The following is a 12810-nucleotide window of genomic DNA, read 5'->3' on the forward strand; positions in this document are numbered from 1 at the left end:
CCTGTGGGGTCGCCATAAATTGGCTGCAACTTGACAGCACTTTCCCCGGCCACCGGAGCAGCCCAGTTCTTATTAACATAGATAAAGCACCGGTCTAATATTTGAATAAAGGCTTGGATCCAGCAATACGTGAGTAGAACAGGAAATCTGCTTGGCACAGGTCTCCTTGTGCAAACGGTAGTTCAGTGGCTGCAGCAACACACGTAGCGTAGTCTTTTGAATTAAATAATACAGTGCATATGGAGCAATGGAAAGGGCAACAGATGGTTCACAGGATTTCACTGAATTGAGTTTTGAAATGGTATCTGAAGAAATACCATGGGCTACATCTTGCACTTGTTGAAAAGATAGTGGAGACAGTGGGAAAGGTCACAAGCCGGTTGTGAGGAGTAATTTTAGCACTTCCATTTGTGCAAGAAATGTCATGTATGTGGAAATCTTCCATGGGATCCAACCCAACCCATAGAAAAAGTTTAAAAGGAAAAAAAAATCACAAAATGTTACGTTCTTATATCTATATTCTGCGCATTTGCAGATGCTTAACAAGAACTTTGGAATTACATTAACGGGTCTTCATGATATACAGAGACTACAGGAGTGGAGAATGGGGAGGCAAGTGAAGGGAAAGAACTTGAAGGATTGATTTAATTCAAAGGGGGGGGGAAATCTGCAGAGGATGACTAGCTAGTTATTCTGCACATGCGATTTGGGGAAGAAGGGGTAACCCGCAGCCAGGACCTTCTTCACATGCTGTGCAAAGTCTTCTTTTCACAGAGTAGATAATGATATATGAAGAGTGATGTACAGAATTCTTTGAACACTGTTAAAATGAGGTCAGCCTTGAAGAAACATGTGCCCTTTGAGATGTCAGCTTTTCTCTTACAGCTATTCTAAGTAAAAGTATTTTCCTATCAGTGCTATCCGGAGCAGAGCTGCCTCCTTCTAAGTCCATAAAGTCAATAGCCTTAAAGGGGCATAACTCTGCTTAAGATGCCCCTGCAAAAGTCCGATCCCTACTTAAGGACAGAGGCTTGAACCATACCTGTAACTGATAATTAAGCAGCATTGAGTCGCAACCGACTTACGTTGACCCTTCAGGTGGTTTTTGAGGCAAAAGATGAGCAGGAGTGGCTTGCCATTGCCTGCCTCTCCCAGAATTACTTTCCAGATTATTTAGATCTCCTTAGGGTTGCTAGGTCTGCTTACCCAGCTGGCAAAGAGTGGGAGGGAGCCTTCCAGGAGTGGGGAGGGTGGAGCGATATCGCTGCACACAACATTGTTGCACAATGATGTCACATGGAAGTATGTGTGGTGGGGGAAGAGGGGGCTATTTGGGGGTGGGACTCCCCCCCCCCCAAAAAAGCCAGGTGGCTGGCAGTGGATTGGATCCACTGAAATGGGGGAATCCCTTGTTGTCAGACCAGTGGACTGGCAACCCTTGTTCCCCTGGAGAAAGTGGCTGCTTGGGATGGGAGAACCTGCTGAGGTTTCACCCCTTCAAACCCAGCTCTCCTCAGACCGCCCTCCCCCAAATCTCCAGGTGTTTCTCAAGCTGGAGGTGACAACCCTACTCATTAAGGGCTGTTTGTTCTGGAGTACCAGATAAGTACTCCTTCTATGAAGGAGAGGCAGGGGAGCATTCAATTTCTAGCAAAATGTTAAGAAAAAAATTGAAATGAAATGAAACACAACAGTGACCAAATGACACAAACATGGAGGGAAGGAGGAATTGTTGCTGGACTCTACTGGCGACATTGGCACTCACTAGTAGGGCCCCTTTTACACCAGTGTTCTCTAAAGTGGTGATGGATGATAGTGGTTGTTTGTTTTTCTTTTTCTGATGTAAAGAAACACATTTGTAAGCAGAGTGTGGTTAGGAGAGTGAATGCGTAAGAATTTCCTGCCCTCTGAGATTACTGTGGTTGATGACAGTGCAGAAAGAACCAAGCCAAAGTATGTAACCCTGGATAACTATCCTCATGTAACTAAGTTGTTTTTTAAAAAGAGGGGAGAATTGTTTGCGGTCTCACATCATTTATTTGTCTCCCTCACACACACACACCCCGCCACACACAGAGAAACTGCATTTTCCTTCCTGGAGCAAATACCCCTTGAGTCAGGTCACGTTTGATGGAGGGTGAAGTCATCTGAAAATGGCATGTAAAAGATCTGGTGCTTTTGCTTTATAGCACCAGATGTTTGTCATGAAAAATATGATGAGACCAAAATATGGAGCCGTTTATGTCATCTCTAATTATCCAGCTACATCACTGCCTAGTTAAGACAGCTGGCTAAATCCCCACATTAGATACCATGGTCCTGCTTAGCTGGCTAAGTCCCCACATTAGATACTGTAGTTCTGCTGAGCACTAAGATGGGGCAAGCATCTGCTGGGGAGCCAGGAAATAATTAGATTTAAATCTGAATCCTCTGGTAGGTTCACAATACAGTCCTAAGCAAGCTTGCATCCTTCTAAGCCCATTGCCTTCAGAGGGCTTAGGAGGGTGTAACTCTGTTTAGGATTGAACTGTAAGTCTGGTTGAGGTCAGGTGATTTTTATTTCTCCCTGTCAGACATGGTTACTGTAGAGTTGAGAGTCCTGCAAAAAGGGGATTGGGGGTCAAAGCAAAAGCAGGCTTGTAGCAAGCACACAGTGCAGCCTGCCAGCTTCCATCAAACCACAGGCAGGTCTTGATATAGAAGCTTTATACAGGCCAGAGGATACTTCATAACTTATTCTGGCCTATAGGTGGATGGAACCAGTCTCCAGAACTCTGTAATGTTACACAGGCCAAATCCCTTCCTTTCTCAAGTTTTCAGTTTTAAGACTCATTGTGAGCTCTTATTTCTGGCAATCACATTCAACACAGTGAACATGAGTTTGTCCTCCATCCCCTCCCCCCTGTGAGATTATTTAAACTCATTCTGTGACTCTGCACTACACATTTTTCAACCCACTGTCAATGACACCATGCTGGCTCTGATCCAGAATTTAATCATTTTTGTTTGTTTGAAGTGAATGGGACATTTATAGTATGTTTGTCATTGCCAAATTGTGAGGTGGACATATGCAGGTCAGTAGCCATTGTGGAAATGATCATTTATTTTCATGGTTGTTGTTGGGGTTTTTAATTTGTGTTTATAGCCTGCTTTTCTCCCTTGTAGAGACCCAAAGCAGCATATTGTGCTGTTCTTTCTCTTCCACTCTATCCACAAACAACCACCCTGAGGGGTGGCTTAGACTGAGACATCATGATGGGCCAAGACTCACTTGTTCATCTTCCAAGGCAGAGTGGGAATTCAGACCTGGTTGTCGGAGATGGGTTGTGGCTTAATGGAGGAGCTTCTGCTTTGAATGCAGAAAGTCCCAGGTTCAATCCCCGGCATCTCCAGTTAAAAGAACCAGGCAAGAGGTGAATGTAAAAGACCTCAATCTGAGACTCTGGAGAGCCACTGCCAGTCTGAATAGACAATACTGAACCTGATGGACTGATGGTCTGATCCAATATAAGGCAGCTTCATGTATGTCCCAAGTCTTAGTCTAACAATCTAACCACGAAGTCTTGCCAATGATTTAAATTACAGAGAAATCAAACATTGTAAAGGCATGTAGAAACCAGACTAATGAGGCCATAAGTGACGCATAGCATTTTATATTGGTTCTTTTTTTTCACCTCAGAAGCTATTGGTACAACCCCACCAAACATGGCATTTGCAATTAGATTTGCCTGGAAGAAGCCGATGAGTCAATTATGCCCTCAGAACAAGATGCTGCTTGCCATCCTGTTTCCTTTTCTCTTTAAAAAAGAAAAGGAAAAAAAGGAGGGGGTATGCAAGAGTTGAACATTTATGTCTGTGCCCCAGTGTGCCTGTTTACTGAAGCGTTATAGTGGAATGCAAAATTGGGATCACAAGCACATCATGGAAAATGCAAAACAAGTTTTGGTGGAAAAATAAACCTGCAAAATACTTCTTGTGCAGCTGGGCTGTCCAATCGTGGGCTGTTCTTTCCAAGGACTATAATTTAACAGGAGAGACAAGGGCATCACCTACGCTATTTGGCTGTCATTCTGACATTCCAAGGGGCTTATTTCCAAGTGAATTATATGTTTTGAAAGACTGACTTGTAGCACTTTTTGCTTTCTTCTTGACACTTGTTTTTCATCTGTTTTGCAGTTCTTCAACCAACACTGCCATTGTAATGATTACACTACCTTAGCTGTTACGTACACAGTCCTTGGGAATTCTACAAGGCAAAGAAGTAAAACTGGCTTATCAAGACCTGTGGCTGGCTCCTGTGGTTCCATTCCACTAGAAGTGGCATTTTTCTATACAAAGGAGCCTTCCTCTGATAGGAGAACTCTTGCATCAGCAAAGGCTCCTTGTGATGGAAGAAAGGACTACCACTAGTAGTGAAATAAATGCCCAGAATCCAAAAGCAAAAGCTGGTAAAGCTGTTGCCTGGGCCAGATGGCTAGATTACCCGGGGGGGGGGGGGGGGTCATATAACTAAATGCAAATTCCCTTCACATAGAAAAGCTGATATTAAGGGCAAGAATTCTGGCCTATTGATCTTCACAGCATGCTAGTTTTTCTTTCATTTATTATGGAAAAGCATTCCATAATACGGGTTCAATATCTGTAGTCTGAATTTTTGTTGGTTAAACACAGGTTTACCATTTCCTTTTTATGACAATTACGTACAAATTATCGATTGAATGTATATTTGCATTTCATTGGTGATACTAGGTTGTGTTCATCATTTCATACCAGGGAAAGCTGTTTACTCTGGGCAAAAATCTGGCGATCATTTCAACTGTAGATATTGATGTCAGATTGCATCTCTTTGGAGCTAGGATTGTCACCTTGAGAAAATGGCCACTTTGGAAGGTGGACTCTGTAGCATTATATCTCATTGAAATCCCTCTTCCTCAACCCCACTCTCCTCAGGTTCCACCTCCAAAATCTCCAGATATTTCTTGTCCCAGAACTGGAATTTTGTATTCCAAATTCTGGAGGGGAAGAAAGTCTTATTGCTCAGGATAGTACTCTGTGTTCAGGTGCAACCCCGTTTGTTCTCCAGAGGTAAGAATAAACTGGGTCAGGGCTGCAGGAAAACCTACTACTCACCCCTGACCAGGGCTTAAAGTAGGGGGCCAGTAGTCTTTTCTAATTATCATTATTGATAATCAATATTAATAATCCATAAAAGTTTTGCAACCTAAACACTGGTTGTTGTGAGTAGTGTATAGGAAGCAGTACACATGAGGTTCTGCAGTAGGTAATAAACACAGGCAGGAGCACAGTGTGTAGTTGTTTTAGTACACTGGTATGACGGACTAGAACAAAAGGTTTATTTTGCAAAATGACAGAATTGTTTGAAGAGGGACAGAGAGGGAAGAGTGGCTATGAGTGACAGCTCTTTTCCTAGCTCTCACGTTGGTTGGAACAAGTCCACAGAACTCTAAAGAGGGAGTTGGGTTTTGACAGTTGAGGTGGTTGATGGGGAAAAAAATCATTCCTAGGGAGAGACACTTGGGAGGTGTCACAGAGAAGGTCTCTAGGAGAGTGCCAAAGAGAGTGATTGTGATGCAGGAACACATTGAGGGAAAAGAAACACGCATTGTACAGTTACATATGCCAGTGATAGAGGAAGAAGGAATCTCAGTCTGGAGGCATAAACAACAGCTGTATACGGACAGGGATATCTGGAAGACAGAAACGTGTGATGGCTTTCTGAATATTGTTGGAATCACAGTCTAGCCAGAGAAAGGGGTTGGTGTGGATGCAGCCTGGTCCAAATAAAAGTGGGTTTCTGTTTAAGCACCTCAGTCCAACAAAAGCTGAGGTATCTGTAAGCTGAGGTATCTGAAGAAGACAAACAGATTGAAAGGGGGGGTGGAATTGCCTCACATACTATTGGAAGTCAAAGGAAATTATGTTCTAATGGCTGTGTCCAGTAATAAACACCTGAGGGCTTGATTCATAGGCACATCCAAAAAGACTATATAGATTGGGTTCCTTTTCTGCATACAGTAGTCCTGCCTTACAGTTACCAACACAATATCAACCTGAAAGTCTTTAAAGTGTGTGCTTATTCCCACTCTGTTATGTCCAATAAATTTTATTTTATTTGAATTTCTAAGTAACTTCTCCAGTGCCATTTCTGCTATTCCTGGGGAAACTGATGGGATAACCCTTCCTGAATAGAAGGAATTAACAGAAGTCCTCTTAACAGGTCCTCTTGTGGATCAAAAACTGGCTGAGTAATAGGAAGCAGAGAGTGAGTATAAATGGGCAGTCTTCGCAGTGGAGGACGGTAAGCAGTGGGGTGCCGCAGGGCTCGGTACTGGGTCCCATGCTCTTTAACTTGTTCATAAATGATTTAGAGTTGGGAGTGAGCAGTGAAGTGGCCAAGTTTGCGGATGACAGTAAATTGTTCAGGGTGGTGAGAACCAGAGAGGATTGTGAGGAACTCCAAAGGGATCTGTTGAGGCTGGGTGAGTGGGCGTCAACGTGGCAGATGCGGTTCAATGTGGCCAAGTGCAAAGTAATGCACATTGGGGCCAAGAATCCCAGCTACAAATACAAGTTGATGGGGTGTGAACTGGCAGAGACTGACCAAGAGAGAGATCTTGGGGTCGTGGTAGATAACTCACTGAAAATGTCAAGACAGTGTGCGTTTGCAATAAAAAAGGCCAACACCATGCTGGGAATTATTAGGAAGGGAATTGAAAACAAATCAGCCAGTATCATAATGCCCCTGTATAAATCGATGGTGCGGTCTCATTTGGAGTACTGTGTGCAGTTCTGGTCGCCGCACCTCAAAAAGGATATTATAGCATTGGAGAAAGTCCAGAAAAGGGCAACTAGAATGATTAAGGGGCTGGAACACTTTCCCTATGAAGAAAGGTTGAAACGCTTGGGACTCTTTAGCTTGGAGAAACGTCGACTGCGGGGTGACATGATAGAGGTTTACAAGATAATGCATGGGATGGAGAAAGTAGAGAAAGAAGTACGTTTCTCCCTTTCTCACAATACAAGAACTCGTGGGCATTCGATGAAATTGCTGAGCAGACAGGTTAAAACGGATAAAAGGAAGTACTTCTTCACCCAAAGGGTGATTAACATGTGGAATTCACTGCCACAGGAGGTGATGGCGGCCACAAGCATAGCCACCTTCAAGAGGGGTTTAGATAAAAATATGGAGCAGAGGTCCATCAGTGGCTATTAGCCACAATGTGTGTGTATATATAATTTTTTTTTTGCCACTGTGTGACACAGAGTGTTGGACTGGATGGGCCATTGGCCTGATCTAACATGGCTTCTCTTATGAAGTGTGTCATAACTGCCATAAATATTTAAATTGTTTAAATTAACCATAAATATGCTCATGATTCCCACTAAGAAGCCCTGTGGCCCCATCAAAAATCTTTGTCTGCCATTCCCATCACATACTTGTTAGTCTAAAATATATTGGTTGCTAATTTTCTTGCTTTTTTAGTTTGAGTCAGTACTACTGGGGGGAGGGATGCTGCTGGTTTTTTAGTAGCCAAACACTAAGAAATGTGCTAAGACAGCAAGGGGTACAGCAGTTTGCCTTTCTTAAGTTCAGGGGTTGAATTTGCAGTTATTGTAGAAAACTGATGTATTATGTCACTTAAAGCTGTAAAATAAAACTGGTCTTGATGAGAAGCTAAGCTTGCATATATTTTAAAACTTTCCCCCATATTTCCATTCCAGCCCCACCTCCCTTCTTTCAGAACTTCTGAAAATTGTACATCTCTACTGAGGAAGGACAATGGGATAGCTGTTCAAGAGTATGCAATTACAAAAACAATTTTTATTTTGTGCTGTCCTAAAACGTCTAGTATAGTAGAAAAACCACTATATGTATTTCCAAGATAGATAAACATTCCAGTTTATTGTAATAAAAAGGATACAGCCAATCTGAAGGAAATCGTTAGCAATTTTTCTCCTATAGTATAAGGAATAGGGCTTAAAATAGACCAGAAACAACCATTCAAAGGACAGGGGAGGGGGCGGGATCCTGGAAAAGTTTTGCTGGACCCTCCTTGTATTTTCCACCAATTGTTCAAGCATTAAGTGGACATTCTCTGTTGTGGAAACAACCCTGCAACCAACAGCATCACCTCCGTTTCCTCCAAATCCTTTAAAATAATTTCTAATATTTATATGATTTCCTGCTTTAGCTAGATGGGAAGCAAGAAGGAAATTACATTTGTGGGCTGTGATAGAATGAAGCACAACAGTAAACCCCATGAAATACACTACAGTTTCGTGATCAGCTCTCCCTTTCTCTCTCTTGCTTAGCAGTCACAGATTTCCCAGCTTTCCAGCAGCCATGACGCTTGTGCTGGCCCAGTTGTCGTGCTCGTTAGTCTGTCAGTTCAGGACTTAACAGTGCCAAGCAGTCCCCCTTCACTCACTGATCTCTACAAATGCCTCGTCTCTTTCCTTGCTGCTTTCCTCTGACATAATTGCCTGTTGCATGATTTTATGTGTGCACCAGACTTGTGAATGCACAAAACATTTTGCATGCGTGGCACAAAATAAAAAATGGTGGCAGCCAACAGCAATGAGGCAATGGCATGAGAAAAGGCATTGTGGAGCCTAAGTGTAAGACAGACTACAGTGGTCAGATTTTAAAAATATTTTCCACATTCATCGGGTAGGCAGGGGTAATGTTTAATAAGCTTTCCTTGATTTCTGGCAAAAAAAACCAAAAAAGAAGCCTTAAAGAACCTGAAAGGAATAAACGGTTTATTGTGGCATGAGTTTGCATGGCAATGCATGGCTGATTTTAGAGGAGGAGGCATAGAAAAATAAAAAAAGTGAGCATATTTGTCAGTTTTCCATAGAGATGTCACACCCTGTACCTCTTCCCATTTAATAGTTTTTCCAGTGCCATTGTTCAGCGTATTTTGTTTTATATATCCCTATCTGCCAACTGAGGATTCACTTAATGTTTACAATGATGTGAACTGTAGCCTACGAATGCTCATGCTACTGTAAGTTATTCCTTTAAGGTGCCATAAGACTCCACTCTGCCTTTTAAAATTTCCTTTGCTACAGCAGACTTACTACTGCTCTGGAATCTGATCTCTGACAGTAAATGAGCAAAGAGCTCATTGTACTAATTTAAACAATTGCTTTTCCACCTTCCCATGCAATTACTTTTAATTGACAAGATAAGGCTAGAGCCTGTTACTTCAATAGATTATTTCCTTTGTTGTTCAGCCTGTTCTCACAATGGTTTCCTTAACTAAAATGTGATGTTTATACAGGGAATTTATCTGAGTATTCTTTCCCATCTTCCTTATTTGCTTTTTCTTTTGAATAACGTGCTAATACGGTAAAGAGATATTCTGGGTAACTGAACCATACGGATTGATGGAAAAAAGTGCTGCCAAGCAGGTTCCATTGCATACAAGCAGCACCTTGAAAGCATACACACACTTTAAAAAAAAAAAATTCTCCTTCCTTTCAAATACACTTTGGCATTGTTAGGAGGGGAAGGGGGAAAACTAGTAAAGCAAAAGTCTCCCTATTTGTGTCTGAAGTATGGACTGTTAGTTAATGTCATAGAAAATAGAAACTGAATATACCCTGTCCTTTCCACCCCAGCCCCACTCCTTTCTTTTCTTGCCATGCTTCATAACTTGAATCATTTTTTCTTTTCAAACCTGTTTCAGTAGAAAAATGCTGAAAGCAATGGGCAGTAAAGTAAGGCATGTGAGGGGGGCATTTATATGTCCCAACAGCCACGGGTTTTCTGCAGGGTAGGGTTGCCAACCTCTAAGTTGGCTCTGGAGGTCTCCCGGAATTACAGCTGACCTCTAGTCTACAGAGATCAGTTTCCCTGGAGAAAATGGCTGCTTTGGAGGTTGGACTTCGTACCCACTGAGCTCCCTCCTTCCTCCCAGGCTGCACCCCTAAATCTCCAAGAATTTCCCAACCTGGACTTGGCAGCTATATGTGTTGGAGGGAAGACTCCCAACTCTGGCTTCATTTCTGACCATGCATAAAAATACACATAGGCAGAAGCGGCTTGTTTCTTAACTGCATGGTTGCTTGGACCTTTGGTAATGCTAGTTTTACAGTAGCTTGATAATGCGTACAGCAAACAGCGTTATAGATATTATTTGTTTTTATATGTTGATTGGGTTGGGTCTAGATTGCTGTGAGGACAGGGGGAACTCTTTTGAGGGCACTTATTTATTTATTATTTATTTATTACTTTCAATTTATATCCCGCCATCTCCGCAAGCGGACTCAGGGCGGCTTACAACATCATAAAATACAATCAATCCAATAAAACATATAAAACCATAATTTACATATATCAGCTTTAAAACCATTCTATAGCGCACTTAGCGTCATGACCAACTCAGAATGTCAGAGGAGCTCAAGGAGCCAAGTGCTATGGCCAAAGAAAACCAGAGAGATCAGGGAGAGTCCAGCAATCAGCGTGGTGTAGTGGTTAAAAGCAGCAGTAATCTGGAAAACTGGGTTTGATTTCCCACTCCCCAACATGAAGCTTTCTGGGTGATCTTGGGCCATTCCAGTTCTTTCAGAATTCTCTCAACTCCACCTACCTCACAAGGTGTCTGTTGTGGGAAGAGGCAGCGCTGGCCCCAGGGCACATGACGCCCCAGGCAAGTTCCCTGCCTGCCACCCCTCCCGGGAGGGCGGCATGCAGCGCTGTGAAGGGAGGAAGGGCTGCAGCGACGGGGGGGAGGAGGAGGGAGGTAGGCAGGCAAACTAGGTGTTTGTCATGGGCACCAGGGAGGGAGCCCAATTCAGCGTCCCCCACTTCCTGGCGCCCTAGGCAATCACCTAGTTTGCCTAGTGGGCGAGCTGGCCCTGGGAAGAGGAAGGGAAGACGGCGGTAAGCTGCTTTGAGACTCTTTAGGGCAGAGAAAAGCAAGGTAAAACCAGTTCCTCACTGTGACCTGGCTAGGCCAGGCAAGCCCAATCTTGTCAGATCTTGGAAGCTGAGCAGTACTCTGGAAAGTACTTGGATGGGAGACCTCTATGGAATATCCAGTTGAGAGCACAGGGGCAGGCTTTATTCAGCTGAGTATTCTCTGAATATCCTTCAGGCCCCCAGTAAGGGTCAGTCACCAGAGGTTGCCATAATGTCCAAGTGCAGACAGACACCCAACCCCACCAAAAAAAACCCAACACCACCTCCTCTTCTTCTCTATCACTGCAGAGGCACCTGCTGACAGTGCTGTAGCAGTGCCAGAAGCTGCCTTGCCAGAGCCTGCAAGGAAGATTTGCCACTAGTCCCTGACGGGCAAGTAATGAAACCAAGCATCCATTCCTACTCTGCAGAAATGGTAGCATCAGAAGGCCTGGGATGAAGTGCTGCAAAGGAAGCAAAGTGCCAGACTGGCTGCACACAAGCCCATTGTGGATCTAGGACAGTGCCCTAAGAGACCCTGGCTAGAGCACAGTGCAGTCTCAGGAACTCCAGCACCTGCCAGCAGTGTTGTTGGGCCCAGTTACTCTCAACCTGTTTTTAAGCTGAGCCCTGAGAAGACAGCATTGCTGGATGTAAGCCTTGTGTTATGAGCTCCAGGCTCCCAGGCATGACTGGCCCCAGGGCCAAGGATTTGGTACCACTTGAGAAAACTTGACTAGGCCACATTGCAGAGTACAGGACACCTTGACAGCACACAACTGGTTCCTCAAGCATGGATGTGCATTTCTGTCTACATCAGCAGGTGAATCTTCATGATCTTCTTCGTGGTCTCTGTGCCTCACACTCATGGGATAGTGCGCCTGCGCCGATCCCCGAATCGGTATCTGAAAAAGCCCGGGATTTTTCCGCGCTCGGCGCCAACGAGCATGCGCAGGCGACCCACTGCGCATGCCCACCAGCGCCCGCGCGGCAATCCCGCCAGTTCCTTTCTGACCGCTGCGCTGAGAGGTTTACCTTTCCGTTTTCCCCGGTCGGTGAGAAGTTTTTGGCTTCGCCTTTTCTTCTTGTTAGCCCGTTTAATATTGTTGTTTAGTAGTTAGTTGTAGTTTATAGTTGTTAGTTAGTTAGTAAAAAAAAAAAAAAAAAAAGCGTTTTGTGTTCGTCAGGCTACGGCCCTTCGGGGCGCTTCGCCCGCGCTTTTCCCCCGCTCTTCTTTTTCTCGCTCAGATTGTTCTGGGGAGTTTTTTTGCGGCTACTTTCTATGGAAAGTCGCTGGGGGTTTTTCAAACGCTGCCGTGCGTGTGGGAAGAAGATCGCCCCTCCAGACGGTCATTCCCTCTGCCTACTGTGCCTGGGAGAGGCCCACCGAGTAGACGCGTGCCCGCATTGTCTCCGCTTTTCGAAGCAGACGAGAAAGAACCGGGCGGCTCGTTTATCGGCGGCACTGATCGAATCGGCGCTTAGACCCCATCGACCGATGGAGGCATCGGCACCGAAGTCGTCCGAAACCCCGGCACTGGAGCTCGCATCGGCCGATGCGGCTCCGATACTGACTCTGGACTTGCCGGAAGAGCGGGGCTCCACTAAACGTCCCCTCGAGGGCACGGTGGATATGCCTGCTAAAAAGCGCCAGGAGGATTCGGGGACCCGACCTCCGAAAAAGGCGAAGTCGAAGGAGAAGCGAAAGCGACCCCGCACTCCTTCCCCATCGGGCGGTACGTCGGCATCGACGTCGACAAAACCCCCGAAAAAACCTCGGACGCCTCCGCGCCGTAGCCCAGCTGACCAGCAGCGCCTGTCGGCGTCGGAACAAGAGCCGGAAATCGACTTGACCCAGCGGTCTTCGTCTTCGGGCTCCC

General features: G+C 44.7%; 1 protein-coding gene across 4 annotated transcripts in view; it reads left to right on the forward strand.

Annotated features, from left to right (window-relative positions):
• The window catches only part of LNX2 (ligand of numb-protein X 2), a 98548-nt gene that overhangs the window by 53792 nt on the left and 31946 nt on the right, over nucleotides 1–12810 (forward strand). The window lies entirely within an intron of this gene.

Source organism: Heteronotia binoei, chromosome 3 (assembly GCF_032191835.1).
Source record: "Heteronotia binoei isolate CCM8104 ecotype False Entrance Well chromosome 3, APGP_CSIRO_Hbin_v1, whole genome shotgun sequence".
Classification (NCBI taxonomy): domain Eukaryota; kingdom Metazoa; phylum Chordata; class Lepidosauria; order Squamata; family Gekkonidae; genus Heteronotia; species Heteronotia binoei.